Genomic DNA, 26,027 nt, shown 5'->3' on the forward strand with positions numbered 1-26,027 from the left:
GTTACTAATGGGGAGAGTATTAATTATGTAGGAGAATGCAACAACATTAAACTGAGTAGAATAAAATTTAGAAATTCCAATGTATGAAATTCACATTGGAGGAGTAGATGTTGTTCTAGGGATTTAATGGTTGAGAAAGTTAGGAACAATTTATACAAGTTATAATAAATTATTCACGAGGTTTGAATTGGAAGGAGTTCAATACAAACTTAAAAGGTTAAAATTTGCACCTTCTCAAGGCATAAACTCTCATAAAATGGAAAAGCTTCTAAAAAGTGGTAGTAGGGAAGTTAGGGTTAGAATTCATTCTATGGAAGTAAAGTAAGAAGATGAAAATATTCCAAAGGAATTAAAATGCACCTTGGAAAACCATTATATGGTATTCCAAGAAATTCCAAGGCAGTTCTCTTCTCATGTCCAGAAAGGAAAGTTTACATTTAAATGGGCGAATTTGGTGTGAAATGCGTATTGTAAAGTTGCATAAAGCTAGCCCTAAAAATTTAACAACATTGAATTTAATGATATGAATGGTTGTGCTTGAAAGAAACGTTTCTCTCAATCTCTCACTCAATACGTATTTTTTCCTCTCACAAAATTCAATTCTTGACAACCTTACCTTGCTCAAAATATGATTACCTGCCTCACATTTCTTTTGCACCACATCGAAATCTCCCATTGTGTTTCTCTAAAAAAATTGTATTGTGCACGACTAGAAGCACCCAATTTAAGCTTTGGGCCATATATCAACTGTGTAGAGAAAGGCCACCCAATTATGAAACTATGCAAAAATTGATCGATTTGGCTTGACCACTATCATGGACAAAATCATAAGCAATGTGTCTTTGAAAAGGATTCTTCTAGAGCTTGTTTCTTGATGACCAATGCTATGCCGAAAAAATCACCACCTAGGTTTGTTATCCGGAGATACAATGAGCCACTTCAAATGAAGAGATTACTATAAATACATACCATCATTTTGGCGGAACTAGGGCTTTATGTGTATCCAAAATGATGTGACAATTTTAAGTGGGCCTTTAAACAAAGAGTGACTAGGGTTTCATGTCATATCGTAACCATAAATATGGAAGAGAAAGGGCATGCGACTATGAAACCAAGCCAAACAAAGCGGGTGTAACTTGGAGACTTGTATGGATAAAAGTACAAGAGATTTTGCTCTCATACTGTTGATGAATTGCCTTTGATATATGGCGTCAAATTTGATGAGTTTATTTGTTATAAATGCATAGCTTAAATATGCCAATGGAATACGCATCTAACAAATCATTAGGCATAAACTAGCATTTGCACCAGATGTTGCAAAGAAAACACCGTAAGGCATAAAGTGCGGAAATCCATTATCCATGTAGTGTGTGCATTATTCAACAAGGTGGATCTCTCTAAATTTGTTTCAAACATTTATGTTGTTGCATTGCTAATTTATTTAGAATCTACTACTACCTCCTCTTCTTGGAATATTAAATTTCTTATCACCCCATGATGACAATCCCTCTAATTATTGGCATCACAATTTTTTCCACTTTAGTGGCTTTACCTTCAACCTAAAGAAACATGAATTTGAGTCACTCAATTAAAAAGAAATTGCTAAATTGCTATTTATCAGGTTTTGAGTAAAAACAATTAATAACTCATATTTACAACCTTTTAAGTCTTGTATTTATAACCCTTTAAAATGAAACTAACTATCTATATTTTTATTAATAATAAAAAGAATCTTCTTTATAAAACTGACACTCACATGCTACTCCTATATATTTATCTTATATTTAATATTCAGTGTCCATCAATTGAATGACAAGATGAAAGCTCAACTTAATTGCACATTTCTGAACTCCTTTGTGGGAATTCATGTCCCATTAATTTAATGGCAAATTGAAGTTTCAAATACAGTACACATTTTATACCAAATTCGGAGAGTTCATGAACAAACTTTCAAGGTTTTAATGGATCTAGGTCATTTGTATTTTCTCTCATGTTCTGGGTCGTTTGTATTTTCTCTGATGTTGACTATACTAGCAATTGTCCCAAAAGGTACAAACCTTAATGTCCTTTTAATGATCAAGCCTTATGTGAAAACAATCATATTGATCCACTAGTGTACATTGATTTGTTACATTTGTCTTGGTCTATAATAGAGGTGTAACAAATATGCATTGAAATCCTAGAATTTTAAGCATATAACCCATTAAAACGTGACTTAAAAGTTTAATTGGTAATTATTTATTCAGTAATTTGTACATTGTTAATTGCAATTTCTCTTGAAAACCAATGTTTATATCAAAAATTTTAAAATTAACACTCACTTCTCCCATAGTCTGGTGTTTCTTTATTTGATCATGGTACTCAAGATTGCCTTTCTCCAAAGTATCAAATGTGAAGATGATATCTTATGTGTTTTTTCTTTCTCAATAGGTTCATGTGATTATTATTATTTTTGGTGTTAATGTTTATGTTTTTTTTATGACCATCCATTATTTATTATCTAAACATTGATGTTTGAAAATCCGTAAGTGGCTAGTGTGGAAATTGCAAGGTATGTTGAGAATTTGGTTATCTAGTAAGCTTAGAGTCATTCTTGAGTCATTATCTTTACCATCTCAGGAAGAAGAAGAAGAAGAAAAGCCTATTGAATTGAAAAAGAACCCTAAAAAGTATTAGGATCCATGGGTCACTTTTTTGCATCATGTAGCAAGATGACATGGCTAATTGATTATGCCACATGAAGAATTAGCCTTTGCCAATATTTAGGCTTATAACTAGGTGATTTTTTTTACTAATATTCTTATACCAATTTACCATGATAATTCTCTTTTAAATTAAAACGTTGTTTGCAGGCTATCGCGGGAGCCAAGCGTTTGCTCCCTGAAAATATACATTCAAGGTTCCTTAGGTGGATAGCAGAGCTACTATACTTGACATTGGCAGTATCCAGTAGTTTTTCTAGCCCAAAATCTGCTATGTATGGCTCCATTTCAAAGCCCAGAAGGATGTTGCTTGGATTAATATTTGCATGAACAAACTTCCTTTCATGTAAATAAGCCAGGCCTCTGGCTACTCCCTTTGCAATTTTAATCCTGGCCAACCATGGAAAATAAAAGGGAGAGTTTGATGACCATCCTGCAAGATTAGAGAGATATAGTGTTAGTCAAAGGATCTGAAAAGGATAGGCCACTAAGAACCTTAGAAGTTGAACAAGATGATCAAGATTAGCATGCAACAAGAGGAGAATAACAATTCAAACCCTACATGATAATGGACTCCCTTTTGCAATGATTACAGAGAACTGGATTTGGTTATCCAGAATGTTGAAATTGAAAAGGAATCAATACTCTTTGATAAGCAAGGAAAGCATTATACTCGACCTCAGGGAACTCAGTGGGAAAAATTATCAATAACTAGTTATAACAAAATACAGAGAACCCAGTGAACAAAATGACAAATATCCAATTTAAATGAACCACAGAGAACGTGGTGATAAAAAAGATAAATATCCATCTTAAAGATAAAAGAGAAATGAAATAAACTACAACATATCCTTGAAACAAAACAAAAGGGTTGATATATATTCTAAAGAAGAGAAAACAGGGATAGACTCTGCAGAATCCAGTAATATGGTATAATGGACCTGTTCAATATATAACAGCAGAAACATTCCATTAATACTGATATAAATACTGCAGCCAATTGTTCTCCAGCTAAGTAAGAAGATGTTATGTAGAATAAGATACCAATACAAGCACAGGGTCACTTGTCTTATTCCATGGTCTTCCTAAGAAGGCTTATGAAGGAAGTTGTGTAGCATTCTCATGGTTGTGATAAATTATCATTTGTTGCTGAGATGAACATGTATATATAAATATTCTAACCTAAAAAAGGAGTAGTTTCTTCTTTGTATATGCAAACTATAGCTGAACCAATAAATCTAATTTTCAATATTGATTTGCATCAATTTCTTTTGGTCCAACCAGCAATTAAAATCCACCCCTTGCCACTGCAACAATAATACACCATATATCACCTTCCCATTAAAACTGAGAATGAGCTACAAGTAAACTGTGAGAACGCGGATGCCTCATAAGCATGGAGTTAAGTTTGATCCCTGAGTTTTGCTACAATCCTCAACTGTAGAAATATTTAAATTTTTAAGAAGACTATGGAGATTTCATAAGCAGTTGAGTTGACAACAGAGTTTGTCTGAGTCCTAATCATAGAGGTGTCTATATCAGTTATGACAATGTCTAAGTAGAGCTGTTGAATACGGAATGTGGGTGTAAGTCCTCATCTCTGTCCAACTTATGTCAAAGCAAGGATGCTACATAGGAAGAAAGAATTAGTTAATCAATTGTGGATGATGGCATTTTTTCTAGAAAATGAAATACCTCCTTCATTGATGGTCTCTTTTGAGGGGAAGCAGAAGCACAATTCAAGGCAATGCGAATCTACATTTTTGACAAAGAAAAATCAATAGAAGTCAAAAACAATTATGGATCTAGAATTGAATCTCAACACAGAGGTGTGCCTTACTGTCTAGCATGTATGAGTGGATATCACAATGAGACTTTTCAGAACATTAGATACCTCAGTTTCAGACAAGGGATGAACAAAGAGGAATCCCAGATAAAATGGAGACTTCTGACTTATTTTAAGTTTGATACATTATAGGTGCTAAATGCTTTTTCTAACCCTAGCGTCGCTTCTGATCCTAAAAGAATTCCACAATGTTCTGATTTTTATTGAGAGCTGAGAAAGTGTTAAAACATGGGTACAAACTCATAACGTTAAAGAGGAGTATACTCTGAATATAAGATTTATCCCACGTGTCTATCTAGTCCTGTCAGCAAATCTAAAATAATTGATCTTACCATTGGTTTAGGAGCCTATAATACAATTGGATGGATATGAACTCAATTACATCTTAGAAAACATGGGAAGACAATCATATGGGTGGAAATGATAAACTTACATAAAGTTGAAAAAAGCGAATGCCTGGTCCAGTTGAAGCAACCTCTTCAACACTTGATGTAGCCCATGAAGAAAGCGTCTACAACAAATATGTCCAAGCCTCAATTTTTATCAACACAACAAACTATTTCAACATCCAAAATCATTATAATTTCTTAAATCCTAAAAAGCTAGAAGGAAATTAAAACATTCAGAAGATCAATCCCACAAAGAGAAGACCGATGCCCAAACCATTATAGTTCCAACAGCTCTTGCAGTAGCATACTCTCCTGTAAAAGATGATGGATTCACTTTCACAAAATATATGCATCAAAATAGGATGTTAATTGTAATACAATAATCTAATTCATACCTTTAGGATGAGCCATCTTTTGCATGGTAGTTGGAGAAATGATAATAGGCATTGATATCTTGAATCCCAACACAGTGGTACTCAGATCCACCTTTGTTACATCAACCAATATACAAGGACGGAACTTGATACATACAACATCAACCAAAATCTTTGTAATAATGTCAGTTTCCCTGATGCTTGTAATGAAAGAGGTGCCATAATGTTCAAAAGTTTGGCCTAAGACAGGGTGACTAAAATTGGAAATTATAGCTATTCAATGTTTATCTAATCTGATTGCAGTCATAAAGTTGGTGAAAAAATAGATACGGGAGCTGAAGGTACATCTTTTTCAAATGACTATGTATTAGCTGAAGGTACAGTAGCTAAACATGGGAGATTGTGGAATCCATAAGAAACTCATAATATGCAAGCAATTGAAGGGCTATGTTTGTAAAAAAAATAAAAAACAACCATGCATAAACAAATTGAACCATTTCACATCCTGCTCACAAACTCAAACTAAACAATTTTTAGACCTGTGCCTTCTGTTAGTGGATATCACAATGAGACTTTTCAGAACATTAGATACCTCAGTGTCAGACAAGGGATGAACAAAGAGGAATCCCAGACAAAATCCCTAATATTTGAATAACATAACCATCACAATTCACTGCAAGGTTGTTTTTACCCCACTTAGGGGTATGCCAATTTATTCTATAATTTTAAATACAAATCCCTAACTAAAAGTTAAGTATAAAAATGTAGGTAGATTGCAAGTTCGATTCTCCATGGCTTTAACATTTGTTGTTACCATTGAACGGAAAGTGGGGAAAAATCACAAATCCTTAGCTTTATGGTTATATAAAAGAGGACCGACTAGGTTAATGCCAAAGAACCCAGAATGTGGCTACTGCTAAGGATGAAAGAAATTGGTTTTGTTTGTGGTTGGGATTCAATTCAATTTTTGGGTAAAAGAAAGGAAAAGAGAATAATTATACTTATAGACATCCTTTTTATTGAAATTTGGCAAATTAATCTTTCTGTTAATCCAAATCTTTATCTTATGATCATAAATTAAAGATATTTAAATATTAGTGTCATCTTCTCTACATCAATGAATAATATTTCAAATATTAACTACCTACCCTCTCTAAATCCATATTTACTTTTTAATATTTACTTAATATAATGATGAAATCACTAACATCGCGTGATTCATAAAACTAATAAGTAAATTGTACTCTCTGCCGATTGTTATTATAAAACTTTCATTATTCGTGTTTCTCAAGCCATTGAACAATTTGTAGTTCGATCAAACAATAGCCGCTGCCTATCAGCATTCATCAGCCACGACTTAGCCAGTTGTGCCACTGCATTATATGATAATTCTCTTTTCTTTCACCGTTTGTCTCTGTATTAAACAGCCCTTTGTGCGCGTTTTTATAATTGCTTGCCAGGACAGATTAATTGTATAAAAAATAACTTCAGTTAACCAGCATTTAACAGTTCCGTTGTAGTCTAGTTGGTTAGGATACTCGGCTCTCACCCGAGAGACCCGGGTTCAAGTCCCGGCAACGGAAATTTTTGCGCTCGCCATACACTTAAATGGAAAAATTTTGAAATTGAAAATAATGTTTATTTTAGTTATATCCAAAATTTGGAATCGCTAAATGGCCTTTCGAGAGAAGAGAGAAATAGGCATGGTACTCGTTGTGTTTTCCAAATTGAACTGACAATCCCATTGCCATTCATTTAAAAGAAAAAATATTGAAATTGAAAAAAATGTTTATCTTAGTTATATTCAAAATTTAGAATCCCTAAAGGGTCTTTTCAGAGAAAAGAGTAGGCCTGGTTTAAGACCAAATAAAAAAATTGAAAATAATGTTTATTTTAGTCATATTCAAAACGTAGAATTTTTAAATGGTCTTTTGAGAGAAGTGAGAGAAGTATGTATGATTATTAAAAAAAAACGAAAATAATGTTTATTTTAGTTATATTCAAAATTTAGAATCCTTAAATGGTTTTTCTAGAGATGTAGGCATGGTTTACCATATTGTCTTATGTAACTAAGTGAAAAGAACTGCAAAATACTATGACAAGTATAGAAAAAAAAAAAAAAAAAAGATTGAAAATATTGTTTATTTTAATTATATTCAAAACTTAGAATCCCTAAATGGTCTTTCGAGAGAGGTAGGCATGGTTTAGCATATTGTCTTATGTGACTTAGTAAAAAGATCTGCAACTTAACATACTATGACAAGTATAGTAGAAATCAAAATAAAGGATGACAAGGAAATCAAAATAAAAGTGAGATGGGGTGTTTTAAATCGTTGTTACTTTAGAGCTTGGAGTCTTCCTCAGGCGTTATTAGTTCTTGAAGTAGGCATGGTTTAGCACATTGCCCTGTGTGACTAAGTAAAAAGAACGTAAAAAGAACTGCAACTCAGAAGAAATCAAAATAAAGGATGACAAGGAAACCAAAATAAAAGTGAGATGGGGTGTTTTAAATCGTTGTTACTTTAGAGCTTGGAGTATTCCTCAGGTGTTATTAGTTCTTTGGAGCCCATCTCATCGTTGAGTCCTAAATTATGTTTATAAGGGAGTCACACTTATCCTAGTGGTTACATAGTGTCTAAGATGGTATCCATAATAGAATTATGGTGTATATCACATTTTAAGATTATTGTCTCTTTGTTGTGTCAATATAAACCAATATAAATAAAAGTGAGATGGGGTGTTTTAAAACGTTGTTACTTAGAGATTGGAGTGTCTTCCTCAGGTGTTATTAGTTCTTTGGAGCCCATCTCATCGTTGAGTCCTAAATTATGTTTATAAGGGAGTCACACTTATCCTAGTAGTTACATAGTGTCCAAGATGGTATCCATAATAGAATTATGGTGTATATCACATTTTAGGATTATTGTCTCTTTGTTGTGTCAATATAAACCAATATAAATAAAAGTGAGATGGGGTGTTTGAAATCATTGTTACTTTAGAGCTTGGAGTCTTCCTAAGGCATTATTAGTTCTTTGGAGCCCATCTCATCATTGAGTCCTAAATTATGTTTATAAGGGAGTCACACTTATCCTACTAGTTACATAGTGTCCAAGATGGTATCCATAATAGAATTATGGTGTATATCACATTTTAGGATTATTGTCTCTTTGTTGTGTCAATATAAACCAATTTTGAGTGAGTAGTGGGTGGCCTTATTTCAAAAGACCCCGATGTTTAGCATGATATTCTCTAATTCTTTATCAAGAAGATTTTAGTTGTAGGTGATTATTCTCTTTTCACAAAATTTGTCTTTCACTTTGAAGTGTCCATTGAAATGGTAAATAATGATCAAATATCAAAATTAGATATAAACTATAGAAAGTAAGATAGGGGAAACAAGAGTAACGAACTTGCATAGTCTCAACTCTTATATTTATAATCTGTAAAGATAATAAAGCTCATAAATCTATATGAGGGGACAACTTCTGAATAAGCAGAGCTAATTTATACTAAAAATATTTATAATCTGTAAAGATAATAAAGCTCATAAATCTATATGAGGGGACAACTTCCGAATAAGCAGAGCTAATTTATACTAAAAATACTTGACAAAACATTACATAGTCTTATACTTTTATAAATAGTTTATTACTAAGAAATCCTAACTATTTGTGATCTTGTCATTAATGAGTACCAACCATCCAAATGGTTTTATTTAATAAAGCCAACCCTTCTAGATTCAGTAGCCACATACCAACTATCTAATATAAGGCTTATTCAAAAACATGGCCTCATACTTAATTGAGTATGTGACACCCCACAATTTGGCTTTTAAACAACTAAACTACACCATGGCCTATATTGTTATTCATTTGCTTAATATATATTGAGCCTAGATTGATATAACTATATTATGATGAGATGTGAGCTTACATATAAGTGGAAATTAATATATGAGTTTTACCTATTATGTTATTAATGATGATAATTAGATGATTTTCTTAAGCATACAAAATTACAAATGAAATGTTGGAATGTAGATACTAGTTCGATTTATATTGTAAAAGAATTGTAGGTGTGAAGCACACGGTAAATGAACACACTTACTTATTTTAAATGTCAATATGTAATATTGGTAATAGCATGAAAATAGTCATATAGTTACACATGATGATGTATTTTGGTGGGATAACCTACAGGTTAAGCGCTTAAGAGATAGCTAAATAACTATGGCACTAATGTAACATTGATGTCATGGACATCAAAAGAGTAATGGTATGTTATGAAGCATTATTTTGCGATTTAATTATTGGTTGAAAAAAATGGTATGATACATGGGAAAGTGTAGGTTCTATGGGAAGCACCATTGCTTAAATTGGTTATTCAATGGAAATTCTCTAAGAATAACAACAATGATAGAGTAAGGTCAATAATAGGGTGTTGTCCCTAGTTTTATCATGATGGGTGGAGATATTTCCTGCCATTTTTCTTTTGAAACTTGGAGTTGTGAGAGAGTTGTCTTAAGCCACGCTCTTGTAGAGGTGTGATGGAAACTACTAGTTGTCAGTTGGGAAAGTTAGGTCATTGTAGTAGACACTTCCACTTATAGGTTATAAATGTAGTTAGATCAATATAGTTGAATATCCAACATATTGCAGTAGAGGAAAGGATAGAATGTGGAAGATGGAAGTATGATGGGGAGAAAGGATGATCCAAAGTTAGCTGAGGATGTTACTTGGGAATTAGATGCGCTAAACTTATTTTCTTACTTGGTTCCTACCATGTTTATAACACTTTCTTTGATTCATTTCTAATAATTTAATTGTGGTGATCATTGATTGATGAAATATTGTAATTTAGTTAGTAAAGTTTATTGAATACTACATTTACTAGATTTATTTTCTTGCATGTTTGGTTGTGAATATATATAAATTATGCAATGGAAGAAGTTATTATTTATGTTAATGCCTCTAAGTCCCTTGTGTTAGGGCCTTAACAATCATTCATTATTAATATATTAGCTATGGATAGGTCAACTTAGTGGTAATTGGTTACAACATACTCACTTTATCACCTTTTTATATTAAAGGATATTCATTTGTGTAGGCATCTTGACTTGTGCATTGGATGTATTGTAAATTGAGGTTCCCCTCTATAAGATGATTGTTATTAATTGAATGTTTATCATCATCAAAACATCGAGTTCCTTATTCTGTCTATTCTTATACTGATTATGGATTTTGGTTGATAATATTTGGTACGAGCAATATATGATCATAGAATTTTGCTCATTCGATAAAGATATATTGAAATTTCTCTACGAAGTTCCATATAGTGAATTTTTTAGGAGACTAAGTAAAAATAGTGATGTACAAGTGGTCAAAAATTTAGGTTATAGTTCATCATACTTTTTGAGTTATAACCTATGAAAGTTATGGTTTGTGACGAATCTCAAGATTATTCCCAAATTAGTGATATTTTGATTTTTCTATAATTTTCTAAGGGATTGTAAAATGTTTAGAATAGAAAGGAGAAATATCAAAGTACATGGTAAAATTTCAAGTTTTGAATCATTGTACTTTCTAAGATATGATTTATGGAAGCAGTGGCTTATGAATAATCTTAAAATCATTTTTAAATAGGCCATACTAGAATTTTGCTATAGGAATTTTGCTATAATTTTTTTCATTGAATTCTTAGAATCTTAAGGAGACATAGTAAATTACAAGTGGAAAATATTAGATTTTGAATCATGCATTTTCAGATTTTGAATCATTACACTTTATGAGATATATCTTATGACTAATCCTGAAATCAATTTTAAACAAGTCATCTTGGAATTTTTGCTACAACTTTTTTAACAAATTTTCAATCTTTGAAATCTTCAAAATCTTGAGGAGACATATTGAGTTATATACGATTTTTTTCAAATTTTGAAACATTTTACTTTTATGAGATATATATTGTGGAAGTTAGGGTTATTTACTAAGCCTGAAATTACTCTGAAGTGAGACTTTTGGGAATTCTCGCTATAAATTTTTCCAATGAATTTTCAAGTTGTGAAAATTTTGAGAATTTAAGAAAAATTTCAAAGCACTACAAGACAAAATTTCATACTCAAATGGACTCAAAATTCCGATATATATCAAGGCAAAGTTTGACCATCCTAACAATCTCCAAATATAAAGGGTTTGACATGCATGTAACTTACAATTGACATAAATTTTGTTTACAAGATCTATTTTTGGCAATTCAAAAGTTGTGATAAAGAGAAAAATAATAGTATTATCACTATTGTCTCGCATGACTAAGGGTGTTCCAAAAAATACTACATGAATTAAACATCCAAGAACCTCATCCATAACTCATGAAGAAAGTGAAGAAATGGATAACCAATTATCCATATTTGAGGATGGATTTAAGGAATGAAGGATATTTTGTTGAAAAAGTTTCATTTTTCACATGTGAAAAAAGTAATCAAAGGAGATATGAAATAGAGGATGGATGGAAAGTTGGAACAGATGGACACAAATATTATAAAATATCTAGATGGGAGGTTGCCTCAAATTGATAATGTGACTAAAGGAACTCATAAAAATAAAGGTGGTATTCACTTTCCATTAATAAGAATTTGTTAAGTGGGTTTAAGTCCAATAGTGGAGTTGCTTATGGATGGTTCTTTAATGGTATCAACTTTCCCAAGGTTGAATTCAAAAAAGTTTAATGGAATTAAAGTATTTACATAGGTGAATCAAATTAAGCAACACGAATTGCATAAAATTATGGATAATAAGCAAGGAACATAATAAATTGAAAGAGGAACTAATAAGAAGAAAAGAACAATCACAACAAAATGTCAAAATCTAAGAGAAAACTACCTAAAGAACCTAATCCATATGATGCCCTAGATTTCTCAAAAGCTTGTGACAATCCTTCAACAAAGAGAAACAACCCACATGATTGCTAAGCTCTGAGGAAGATCCAAATAAAAAAAACAAACAAACAAACAAAAAGTAAACAAAACAAAAAAACAAAAGCAAAAACAAAGAAACTTTGAAATTGAAATTAATTTCTTCCGTGGGAGCTACACAATAGATTCTAGCGAATCATAGCCTTCCCAATCAATGATTATATTATCATCCTTAGAAAACAATCAATGAATAGAAGCTTCTCACTCTTGTTTCTCTTTCAAAAACGAAATGGCTTAATAATGTAGCCCAATCTTGTTACTATAGTCTTGTTTCTCCATAACCAACACTCGTAACCTAACTTGGAAATTGGAGGACATCGAGAAAGAAATGATTGTATCCATTTAAAGAGCGGCGTACTTTATAGTAAGTGAATTGATATCGCATACTGAATGGAAATTTTCTTGTACGTGGGGAATGGTTTCAAAATCCTCCTAGTCTACCTACTGGTCACCTAATCCACCTGAGTTTGTTAAGGAAACTAAGGCCTTACCTTCATTTACAGTGCTTCTTTGCGTATTTGATTCTTTCCTTTCTGGACGAACATGATTATATTGACAAGGTTGATCAACGACAAAATGTTCTCGTGACATCATTGCCCCATGGGTAAATGGTGTACAATCATAAAGCTAGCCCTCAAAAATTTAACAACACTGACTTTAATGATATGAATGGTTGTGCTCGAAAGAAAAGTTGCTCTCAATCTCTCACTCCAATACATATTTTATCCTGTCACAAAATTCAATTCTTGACAACCTTACCTTGTCTCAAAATATGATTCCCTGCCTCGCAATTCTTTCGCGCCACATCGAAATCTCCCATTGTGTTTCTCTAAAAAAAATTGTATTGTGCACGTCTAGAAGCACCCAATTTAAGCTTTGGGACATATATCAACTGCGTAGAGAAAGGCCACCCAATTATGAAACTATGCAAAAACTGATCGATTTGGCTTGACCACTCTCATGGACAAAATCATAAGCAACGTGTCTCTGAAAGGATTCTTCCCGAGCTTGTTTCTTGATGACCAACGCTGTGCCGAAAAAATCACCACCTAGGCTTGTTATGCGGAGATACAATGAGCCACTTCGAATGAAGAGTACTTTAAATGCATACCATCATTTTGGCGGAACTAGGGCTGTGTGCGTATCCAAAATGATGTGACAATTTTAAGTGGGTTTTTCCTTTAAACAAAGAGTGACTAGGGTTTCATGTCATATCGTAACCATAAACATTGAAGAGAAAGGGCATGCGACTATGAAACCAAGCCAAACAAAGCGGGTGTAACTTGGAGACTTGCATGGATAAAAGTACAAGAGATTTTGCTCGAAGACTGTTGATGAATTTAAACTCCCCCTTTCCCTAATAAGTTTATTTGCGGTGAACCATCCTATGCCCGAACTCATGTTATGGATGTCCAGTGCATGGAGAGACGACTGCTTCATCTCACATCAAGTTATTGCCTTTGATATATGGTGTGAAATTTGATGATTTTATTTGTTAGAAAAGCATAGCTTAAATATGCCAATGGAATACGCATCTAACAAATCATTAGGCATAAACTAGCAATTGCCCTAAAAAGTGCAAAAAGAGGCCGATAGATTTTTAAATTAGAAAAATAGTATGGAAATTGGAAAAATGATAAAAAAAAATGCATTTATAGATATGTATTCAGCTCATAAAAATGAAGGACCCCATAACAAAAATGAATAATATATATTATAATTTTTAAAATATAAAATTAAAAATTAAATCTTATTGTTTTGAAAAAATTATTAACAATTAATTATTTAATGGTTAACATTTGTGAATTTCACAATTTACTTCTCATTACGATTATTAGATTTAAAATAATATGTTTTTATCAACTAGACAAAATGGTTGGTTTTTTTTTCCTTGACTTCCATTTAGTATAAAAATCATGTACTAACATTTTAATGGAATTATTTCCTTCTATTTTCATGTTAAATTTAACCTTTTTCGCATTATTTCATACATACATTTCATATATAATCATAGTCATTTCTAATGATAACATATTATTTAATATTTCATACCTACATTTGATATATAGTCATTTCTAATGATAACATATTATTTAACAATTCATTCCTAAACTGAAATTGGTCAATTTAACTTTGAGATACAATTAATTTAACTTTGGAATTAAGAGAGTTGGTCGATTTAACTTTGAGATAAGTTTAATTTAACTTTGGAATTAAGGGAGTTCCATTATAATGTGTAATGGAGTGTGTGGTTGAGGTACTTTTCTTTTTAATTATTAATTCTTATTATTTTTAATTCAGTTAATTTTAATATTTTTTTAATATAATATTATTTATTATTTTTTAATTGTTTTGTATTTTTTTAATACAATATTATTTATTAATTTTTAATTGTTTTTGTTTGTTTGTTAGGTAATGTGAGTTATGGGATAACTGACATTTTTAACCTGTGGCTTGAGTAGCCACAATGCAAGGGCATCAAAGTCGTTAAAATTACCTGAAGACCACACACCAACCCTTAGCATGATTAGATGTTTGCCCATAGAGTTTTAAACTTGAACTTTTCACCACAGAGTGCCTTAAAAGAGCACCATGTCATCATCTATTCTATGCCCTATGCACTTCACATTTTACTTTTTATTATTAATTTTTTCTTTTTAAATTTGTCTGGCATTATGGATTTGTTTTAATTATTTTTTTGATCTAATGCTTCACTATAAATATCTCCCATTAAGAGATTCAAAGCACCTCTCCACACACGACAATTAAGATTGCAAACCAAAATAGATTAGTGCTTACGTATACTTGTTCACAAGGGTGAAATGATGGATTTTATGATGGAGATTGGGAATAGGAGAGTTGTTCTAAATAGGGTAATCGACAATGTTCTAAATTGGCACTCAAGGTGCACAAGGGAGAATCAAAGGGTAAAAGCAAATATGTTCTCTCAATGTTCACTTGTTTATGGAATGTTGAATCCATGTTGCAATGGGTGGAGGGATATATACTCTATTGGGAGTAGCACAACTTCATTGAGCTAGTTCACAGAAATGACACAAAAGGCTCATCAAGGTTTTTCCTTATTCCAACTCTAGTTGTAGTCCATGGGAGCCAAAAATGGTTTATTCCAAACATAGAAATGCCAACTAAGGTAACATCTAACCCTATTGAAACCAATAATTACAAAAATTGCAATTGTAGTATTAGAGGAATTAATTAACGATATTTGTTTTTAAATCGTGAAAGACCCTATAAACATAAACATGCCTATTACAGGTTATTAATAAGTTGTCACAAATTGTCACAATGGCGTTGTCAATTTTAAGCTAAAAGTTAAGTTGTAAAAGACCCTATAAACATAAACATGACTGTCACTAGTTATTAATAAGTTGTCACAATGATGTTGTCAATTTTAAGCTAAAAAGTTAAGTTGTGAAAGACCCTATAAACATAAACATGACCGTCACTAGTTATTAATAAGTTGTCACAATGGTGTTGTCAATCTTAAATTAAAAAGTAAGTTGTGAAAACCCTATAAACATAACGATGACTGTTACTAATTATTAATAAATTATCACAATGGTATTATCAATTTTAAGCTAAAAAATGAGTTGCGAAAAAGCCCCATAAGCATTACCATCCGTGATTATTAATAAATATTCACAATGGTGTTGTCACTTTCAAACTATACCATTACACTGAAAGTTTTTGTTAGTTGTGAAAAATCCCATAAACATAAAGATGAAAGTTTTTATCACAGAAGGTTAGTTGTGAAAAGCCCTATAAACAATGTCACTAGTTAGTTGTTAATAAGCTTTCAAAAATTGTGAAAAATCCCATAAACATAAAGATGAAAGTTTTTATCACAGAAGGTTAGTTGTGAAAAGCCCTATAAACAATGTCACTAGTTAGTTGTTAATAAGCTTGCAAAAATTGTGAAAAATCCCATAAACATAAAGATGAAAGTTTTTATCACAGAAGGTTAGTTGTGAAAAGCCCTATAAACAATGTCACTAGTTAGTTGTTAATAAGCTTGCAAAAATGCATGCGAGACCTGGATAGGTTGGGCTGATCGATATCAATTGTGTATACTCCACTTATGGATAGGTGATTCATTTAAAGTTCTCACTGAGACCAATGGGCACTGCCTCTGGCTACCCAGCTCTTCTTTTAGTAAAAGAAGCCCAACTTATATATTTGTATTGTTCTTTTCTTGTTATTTTATCAGCCTAATAAGGGCTGGTTGAGTCGTGGATTCTACAGCATTGACTTTTCATTATATGTGATCGATATCAATTGTGTATGCCCCCAATATATGATGAAAGATGGCAGTAGGCTGATATAAAATTTAATATCTATATTTATAATTTAAAGTGAAATAGAAATTATATAGTGTAGAATGAAATAAAAAAATATACATATATATATATATATGATTTTAAATTATATAATGTATATTGAAATTAAAAATATTTTTTAATGTTGACAAAAAAAATGACATACATTTTTTTTATATCAAAATAAAAAATATCTTAATTTAGATAAAGAAATTGTAATTTACAATAAAATTAAATATATGATTCAAATTTAAAATCAAAATATTAGAGTTGAAACTTCTTTACTCAAAGAGCCAGACAAACACTTTCCTTTTCAGGATTTTATAAGCAAATAATAGTAAAATTAATTACTTGAGTCATCAATAAATATCTATATATAATTTTGCAAACCAGGAAAATAAATAAATGTGTCTTTGATACCTAAAAGCTTGCAAAACCTATTGAAAAGGGAATGTCTTTTATGTTTAACATAGTCATCATTAACAAGAAATTTGAGGAAAAAAACTGTTGTAAAGACAATTCTATTTGATAGATTGTTCATGGACCTTATTACAAATTTAAAGTAGTCACATTTAAGTTTCCTCTAGCTAAAGCTTATGTCTAGTGGCCAATAATGGAACGTCATTCATCCTTTTTTAAAATTTTTTGAGATAATACTATAAAGTATAGCTTGTTATGCTTACAAGCTTGAAACAACAACAAATGTTTTATATATATAATTGTCGTGCCCAACCCGCCGTCCCGTGAAAATTTGGGGGTGCACTCTAGCCATTTCGGGGACTCGTCCCTGTCGTTCCTCCATCCCCAAAACCAGTGCAACATAGCTTTCAACCAACTGATACAACCCTCTAGAGCAGCTTTACTTAAGACCCAAGTAAGCTTCTATTTCCTTCACTATCAATACTAATTAACTGTCATTCTGTTATCATTCCCATGATTTATTCCTTCCTGAAAACGAAATCAAGTGTGATTCAAAACATCAAGTATGGAAATTCTACACACAGATAATCCTGGAGCAGTAAACTCAAACAATTCTTAATGCAGAAGCTGGAGACCAGAAAATTTATTACCAAACACTCTTTGAAATTAGATCTGCATTGTGATTTTGGCATTTCTTCTGATCAACTTATAGAATTTAAGCATCACACCCAAACGATAATCTTCAACAACTAAAATCCAGGGCTCTTCTTGCAAGTTGTGGGTAATCATTACAGTGTGATCTTTATTTATGAGACAACACTAAAGAACTCCAGCAAATATGTCACAAATGCAGTCAAGATCTTCTGTTCTATTTTTCACATAAGTACTCGTTTTACAGGTTTATCCTTCAAAACAAGTAGTCAACAAATACACAATAGAGTTCATTTCAGAATAAAACTCACTACTCATTTCATAAAGTTCAAACTTTTCAGTCAGATATGCCAGTAAAGCTCTGGCAGAAATCAGAAACAATAGAGAACTCAATGAGTGTGTTCTAGCAACATGATTTGATCCAAAACATTTGAAGAATCACATCTAAAGGTTCTTTGTTGTAATCAGAAGGGTAAAAGAATGTTTTGATATGCCTGTCAGAATGGACTTGATATAGTGTCTTATTTATAATCTTGCACAACCCAGTTTGACGACAGTCATCAACTGGAAAATAAGTCCTCCACCAAGGCCATGTTTCACTTCATGCCTAGTATTTCATATAGTCAAGGAACTGGACTCTAATGTTTGTATAAACGAATTCTACGAGTATTTAGTGGAGAAGGTCTGTGAAACTGAAATATCAATTTCATTAGTTTCTTTGTACTACCTCTTTCACCTGAGACCTCTGTTACTAATTTCCTAGTTTAATAAAGTTTGCAACTCTTGAAGCATGAAATTACTGGCCTAAAATAAGAGGGGCCTAAAGAAATGATTTATTTAATCTCCAAAAGATTTAAGAAAAAAAACAGTATATATTTAGTGCAAAAATCATAACCATCTGATAAGGAACACTATGAAGAATCCTAAAAACATGGGTGTGGCTCATTCCTTTGGACATCTAGATGGTGCCCAATTTAGGGTATGGATGCTAATGCTGCATGTAAAGCAATAGTGCAACTCAGGGTCCTGTGAAGAATCCTCATTGCAGGTGTATGGATCATTCCTTTAGACAGCTAAGTGGTGCCCAAAAAGGGATGTGAGTGCCAGCGTTGCACATGTCAGGAACAGTGCCACCGAGAGTATAATTCCCCAAGATGTGCATAAATTTTGTAAGTAACGATTTCGCAGAGCTGTACAAAAACTTCATATTGGCATCCATCCTTTTCATACACTGAAAATTAACCATTAAATAAGGATGTACAAAAACTTAGGATATGGATGCTAATGCTGCATGTAAAGTAATAGTGCAACTCAGAGTCCTATGAAGAATCCTCATTGCAGGTGTATGGACCATTCCTTTAGACAGCTAAGTGGTGCCCAAAAAGGGATATGAGTGCCAGCGTTGCACATGTCAGGAACAGTGCCACCGAGAGTATAATTCCCCAAGATGTGCATAAATTTTGTTGCACATGTCAGGAACAGTGCCACCAAGAATATAATTCCCCAAGGTGTGCATAAATTTTGTAAGTAACTATTTCGCAGAGCTGTACAAAAACTTCAGATTGGATCCATCCTTCTCATACACTGAACATTAACCATTAAATAAGGATATACAAAAACTTAGGATATGGATGCTAATGCTGCATGTAAAGTAATAGTGCAACTCAGGGTCCTATGAAGAATCCTCATTGCAGGTGTATGGATCATTCCTTTAGACAGCTAAGTGGAGCCCAAAAAGGGATATGAGTGCCAGTGTTGCACATGTCAGGAACAGTGCCACCGACAGTATAATTCCCCAAGATGTGCATAAATTTTGTAAGTAACGATTTCACAGAGCTGTACAAAACTTCAGATTGGCATCCATCCTTCTCATACACTGAACATTAACCATTAAATAAGGATGTACCGACCTTTCGAAACAACCACCAATCCAATAGCACAATCCTTCTCATACACTGAACATTAACCATTAAATAAGGATGTACCGACCTTTGGAAATAACCACCAATCCAATAGCACAACACTCTGATATAACTAATCCTAGCGAATTGCCAGATAATCTTAGAAAGTAACATGTTGTGGACAAGTGAAACACCCATTTCATAATCAGAGTGGAGCGACTTCAGATTGAAATATGGTTTTCTGAAGAAAAAGATAACAGACAAATAATTTAACAAAAGAGTAACCCCATGAAAGATCTATTCCACAAACTTAAAACAGCTTCAGACTGCTAATGGGATTTTGGTATGTTTATCAGGTTGACAGAGGATTCAGCCATCCACCAAGGTTCCATTCCCACTATGGTCTACCCTGGGATGAGATTCAACGCCAGGTGCAAGTCACAAAGCAAGTTGGGAAGAATAGTTACCCCTCGGAACTGGCAGCCAAGCCAGAGGAAGTCCACTATGTAATGTACAGTCCCTTGGGACATATTCCTCCAACCACTGCAATTTAAAACGCAGGCTGCCTTCTTAATTCCTAAATATTTGAAAAGCAGCTGATTAATTCACGTTGAACGCATAAACCGTTAAAGACACCGACTTCATATGGACTACAAAGGCCCTTGACTAATTTCAACCTTTATCAAAACTAACACGGAAAGAGAAGCACCTTGGAAACACCCTTTTCACAGAGGTCCACAGAAATTTGAGACTTGTTTCTTGAAATCTCCGAACTCCAAAAACAGTAAAAGAAAGAAAGCCCTTTAGAAAGACCCAATTCAAACAGTAGAACAATAACACAATAACTCAAGGGTAGGATCTGCCTTATCTTCAGGACAAGCAAAGGCAAACTTATGAGTTAAAATTGTTCACCCTAAAAGGCGAGTATGAGCTGATTTGGAGAGTTCACTTGGTTACCGACGCAGCTATAAGCGAAATTGTAAGCATCAACGAAAATTCTTGATTAACACGACTTATATTTGAGTCCTGAGCTTTGCCACTAGTTTTGCCCCGAAAAGAATGAACAGTAAAAACGAAACTCCCTTGATATATTGCAGAGAAAACACACCCGAAATACAATAAAACAAAGACTTACCTGTAAGTTACATCTCTGTCCAGAATACTTGTCTGTTTTTCCATCAGGAAGCCTTCTATTACTATTGATCAAGCAAATCCAAACTTGTTCCTGCCCAACATACTCAGATATCAATCCTCCCTAAAACTGTTATGCAAAGCCTTGAAACAGAATACCCTTCAGGAGTCTACCCACAGGCAAACCCCCAATAGATAACGGGCTTTACAGAGACGATGAAGAGTGGGCAGTGGATCAGGAAAATCCAAACTTGTTCCTGCCTAGACACAGATGGGCGTACCGACTACAGCAAGAAGATACACGAAGATACCAACGAGGAAAGGAGCATTTAAGGAGCCACAGGAGGAAAAGTAAAAGAACCCAAGATAAAATAGTCGTGTCCCATTATAAGATTTAAAAACACTCTTCGCTGCCTTCAAAACCCTTGAAGGTCTTTTTTTAATTGACATTGTCGAGGTCAATTCCTGCAACCAAGAACGAAGAATTGTAAGAAAGCTCAGGGAGCCAAAAAAGATATGTAAATTGGAGCAGCAAGAGCATAAACATACACAATTATTGCAGTAGAGCACTGTGAATAAGTACACTGTAAATACGATTAAGAGAAGTTCGTTCATGCGACCTTTGTTGCTGTGAATGAAGTATGTTGGTAGCTAATAAAGGAAAAAACAAGTACTCAACAAATACACAATAGAGTTCATTTTAGAATAAAACTCACTACTCATTTCATAAAGTTCAAACTTTTCAGTCAGATATGCCAGTAAAGCTCTGGCAGAAATCAGAAACAATAGAGAACTCAATGAGTGTGTTCTAGCAACATGATTTGATCCAAAACATTTGAAGAATCACATCTAAAGGTTCTTTGCTGTAATCAGAAGGGTAAAAGAATGTTTTGATATGCCTGTCAGAATGGACATGATATAGTGTCTTATTTATAATCTTGCACAACCCAGTTTGACGACAGTCATCAACTGGAAAATAAGTCCTCCACCAAGGCCATGTTTCACTTCATGCCTAGTATTTCATATAGTCAAGGAACTGGACTCTAATGTTTGTATAAACGAATTCTACGAGTATTTAGTGGAGAAGGTCTGTGAAACTGAAATATCAATTTCATTAGTTTCTTTGTACTACCTCTTTCACCTGAGACCTCTGTTACTAATTTCCTAGTTTAATAAAGTTTGCAACTCTTGAAGCATGAAATTACTGGCCTAAAATAAGAGGGGCCTAAAGAAATGATTTATTTAATCTCCAAAAGATTTAAAAAAAAAAACAGTATATATTTAGTGCAAAAGTCATAACCATCTGACAAGGAACACTATGAAGAATCCTAAAAACATGGGAATCTTCTTCCTTAATCCTAAGCTTTCCTCTCGTTGGTTGGGGTGAGACCTCAGGGCTATCAAAGCAGGAAATATGAAACCTAAAGATAGACCTGTGGTTGCTCCTGTGAACTGAAAAGCTACCCAAATATTGGGAATCAAAGTAGATCCCATGTAAAGAAAAACCAAAACAGTGATACTCAAGATGACAAACCTCCTGTTGCTCTCAGAGAGGGGCTTCGATCCCTTGAAGACCATGCAAAAACCTGTGGCACAAGTCATAAATAGCCTAATACAAATCGTGTTTGTAGATCCCAATGTTCCTTTGCTTGTTTTATTCTCTCTGCCCGTTCTGTATGCAATCTTTCCTTCCAATAGCCCCTGCATCTGCTGGTTTAAACCATCACAAAAGGATATATGAGTCATATGTAAACTATTTCATTATTTGAAGTCATACAATGTTCCAATGTCAAAACAAATAACAACCATTAGAACAGGACAATGTTCCAATGTCAAAACAAATAACAACCATTAGAACAGGACAAGTATTCGCACCTTTTCTTCACCAACAAGCCTAACTCGGGCAAATGAACAAAATCAACATAAACCCCCATCTGCATTCACACTTACAGAATTCAATGGCTTTTCTCTGTTTTGTATGTCCATAACTCAACTTCCAAGAGATGGATCAAGTATTGTTTAAAATGATAAACCAAACTCAGCAGTCATCGGGAGTGCACTCTTTTAAAATCTAAAGGCAAACAGCTCCAGCAATACCTGTCTGCATATTGGGCACCTAGCGCGTGGATTGGCCGCTTTGACCCCTTCAATTGTTGGTATTGATGCCCCTGTGCACGCACAATTTTTGCAGAAAATATGTCCGCACCCCAATGCAACAGGATCAAACACTATATCCTGCAAGATAATAAAATTCGGAACATCGTGAACACTTACTAACAAGGGAAGAAACGTCTCTACGCATTAAATAGCGAAGTCAACTAATACTGTTTTTTATGTTGAAGCTCTCCTTTCTAGCATGTAACAGATAAACATGGTTGCTAGGTTGCTCAATGCTCAGTATGCACACCCACATTTTTACACATGCAGGGAAAACCCAAGATGCTCCATAGGTCAAACCGCAGAACGATAAATCAATTTAAGAATTAGAGTTTTACAGGTTTTGAGCTAAAGAGTCTTAGGGCTCAAACATAACTTTTATTGGGCAAAGGCATTAACATTAATTTGGGAACTCCATACAGGCCATGGTGAGAAATCCATACAATCAAATTGACTTTAGTATCAAACATTCCTACCTTGTATTTTTGTTTTTTGCCGATAGTCTCATATCTTCATAGTGGCAAACCTGACTTCTAAACATGCTGCACTAGGACACAATCTCTCCCCAATAACTGTGCAGATCTCTAATGGAATGGATACATAAAACCATGGTAACTGACACCTCAATGCATGGAATATGAAATTACACAAAACACCATGTATGTCCCTAACGCTAATCCAGTAACAGAAGAAAAAAAAAATATATTATATTTGCACGGGGCTTAGCTTACTGCATTACATTCGCTTGAAGCTACCAGATAAGAAAAGCCAACTCTAGATCAGAGCCTCGGTACTGTAGGTACTTGTTACTGGAGAAGAACAACAACTAAAAATGCCAACAGAGTTTGAACTTACCAAACAGATAGGGCATGTGAGGCTAAACTCCAATTTCATAGAATCAGGCAATGTGCATGTAAGAACAGGATCACTGGCAGTAAAGTCGCATGAGCATTCAGGAAAAATATCACTAATATGTCCATGCTCCGAATCTCTTGTGTTGATCTGAAACGCAATCAATTCAATTAACCAAGGTGACTTCTATAACTCTATATGTTTAGCCTGTAACTTTGTCTTGAAATTCCGGCCATTGACTGAGCTATGAACCTGCATTCAAAAATGACAATACCACATTATTAACATTCTCAAACCGAAAATAGTTGAGTAATACATTCAGATGTAAAGGAGATCCCTTCCAAGGTCATATTTTCCTTGGAAGGATCCCTTCTGACGGTTGAAAGTAAGCACAGAGGAGTGAGATTTTGGCAATCAGGAACTCGAAATGAAATTAGAAATTTGTGGGAGCGAATAGACGATAGGTGTCTCCACAAATTTCATAGCCGAATGTTTTTAAAGGTTAAAAATCAGCAATCGGGTTGAACTAAGTTCTGGGGTAAAAAGCAGTTAAATGGTATTTTAGACGCTGAGCGTCTGGGTTTTATTCCTCTCAATTTCCCGAGTTCTCCTATGCCTTCCATGGGACCACCTGCCCCAACGGGCTAAATGCGACCGCGCGGTTGATACTGCTAGAAAAAGTAGTGGACCTTGACTATGAATGTGGGTGTGGTGAAACATAGCAATTTTTTCCAATCCAAGAAAACAAACAATTGTAACATAAACGACGTCGTTTCTGAACTTACTTTGTCATACTTTTTCAGAATCTTTCGGATCGCAATGGCATTCATCGCCACATAGCTGACTAAATGCCGGCCTTCTCGAATCATTGCTTCATGATCATCAGCAAAGAAGTGTTTAACTCGCCACAGGTACCTTTGAAAACCAGACGCAAGATGCAGATGCAACAAACGTCTGGCACGGGAACTGAAGCAACCCACTATAGCAGACTCTTCTTTTGTCAGCTCGTAGAAGAAAATTCTATCACAGACTGCAAGAGGACACATACGAAAAAGAAAAGTTAGAAACGTTCAGCCCGAAACAGCTGGCCATTTTGATTAGTATTTTGACAAAACGCTTGTAATCTTCTGAAATTACAGAAGGTTTGCCCAATGCCTTCCACAAGATAAAGATGTATATTGACTTCAAACCTCCTCCGTACTGAAAATGAACTTCAAATATTTGAATCCGAGAACACAAAATGCTATTCCGTATCCATAATAAACAAAAAATGGACGGCATTAATTAGATTTAAACACCTGCACAAGTTTCCGATGAACATGTGCTGAATGAATCACATGAGTTGGAAATGTCTTTGGTTGTTTCCCCGCAGATTACGTCTTCGTTTTCCGTCGTTTGTGAACTGTAAAGCCCTGCTTCAAAGTCCGATCCCATGCCGTCATGCAAGTATCCATCACGACACTTTTTCAGTACCTTCTTCAGCCGTTTGTATTCGAGGTGTGAACATTTGTCCAGAGAATGCTCATCCTCTCCGTGTAGATACTCGGCAAATCTCTCCCCAAACTTCATGGTCAAAACCTTTAAAACAAGAGTGAAACACGATCCATCAAGCGGAAATTGTATAAAAACCCTGTCATTTAACGGGAAATGAAGGTGGTCTTACAACATACGAAACTGATACATTTTCTTCCGTGTTAAATATAAAGAAATAAGGAGGATGCTGTGTTCAGAGAGAATACCCATCAGGATTATCACTGCAAAGCATAATGGCAGACCCAAAACTTTCATTGTTGCAGGCAGTGCCATAATTCCTGCACCAATTACAGTCGTCGCCAGATTGAAAACTGCACTAGGGATACCAGATCCAGACGCCACTTCTGCTATCCCTGATTTTTCTGTTGACAATAGGGGTAAAGCATCACTGTCTTCCGAAAGCAATGCCTTTGAGGTAACCCCATTGACAGAGTTCTTGATCTCTGCCTCGTTGTCCAGCGATATGTCCTGCGTTTGCAGCTCGATGAACGAGTTTATTCGGCCCTGCATTGTGTACCTGGTGGAATTGCGATTGCAGCTCGATGAACGAGTGCTGAACGAGTGCTTTATTCGGCCCTGCATTGTGTACCTGGTGGAATTGCGAATGAGAAAGGGCAGCAAAGGCTCTGTTGGCGAGAGGTTTGGAGAATGCGCCATTACTACCCTACTCTAACCGCAGAACAGTTAATGCATAAGGTGGAAGATAACTGTAGGAAGTTAACACGACCCGCCATTCCCTCGCAGAACCACTCTCGCTCCTGCAC

The 26,027-nt window shown here is 34.1% G+C and overlaps 1 non-coding gene and 1 pseudogene across 1 annotated transcript; one reads left to right on the forward strand and one right to left on the reverse strand.

Annotated features, from left to right (window-relative positions):
- The first annotated feature begins 6,821 nt into the window (after window positions 1-6,821).
- Window positions 6,822-6,894, forward strand: TRNAE-CUC (transfer RNA glutamic acid (anticodon CUC)). Its single transcript has one exon. It is a non-coding gene; the product is annotated as a tRNA-Glu (tRNA).
- Window positions 6,895-22,266: 15,372 nt separating this feature from the next.
- On the reverse strand, window positions 22,267-25,299 carry LOC149241609 (putative E3 ubiquitin-protein ligase BAH1-like 1; annotated as a pseudogene).
- Window positions 25,300-26,027: the final 728 nt, after the last annotated feature.

Source organism: Pinus tabuliformis, chromosome 8 (genome assembly GCF_031772625.1).
Source record: "Pinus tabuliformis cultivar Carrire ecotype Pingquan chromosome 8, CPIR1, whole genome shotgun sequence".
Taxonomy (NCBI): Eukaryota; Viridiplantae; Streptophyta; class Pinopsida; order Pinales; family Pinaceae; genus Pinus; species Pinus tabuliformis.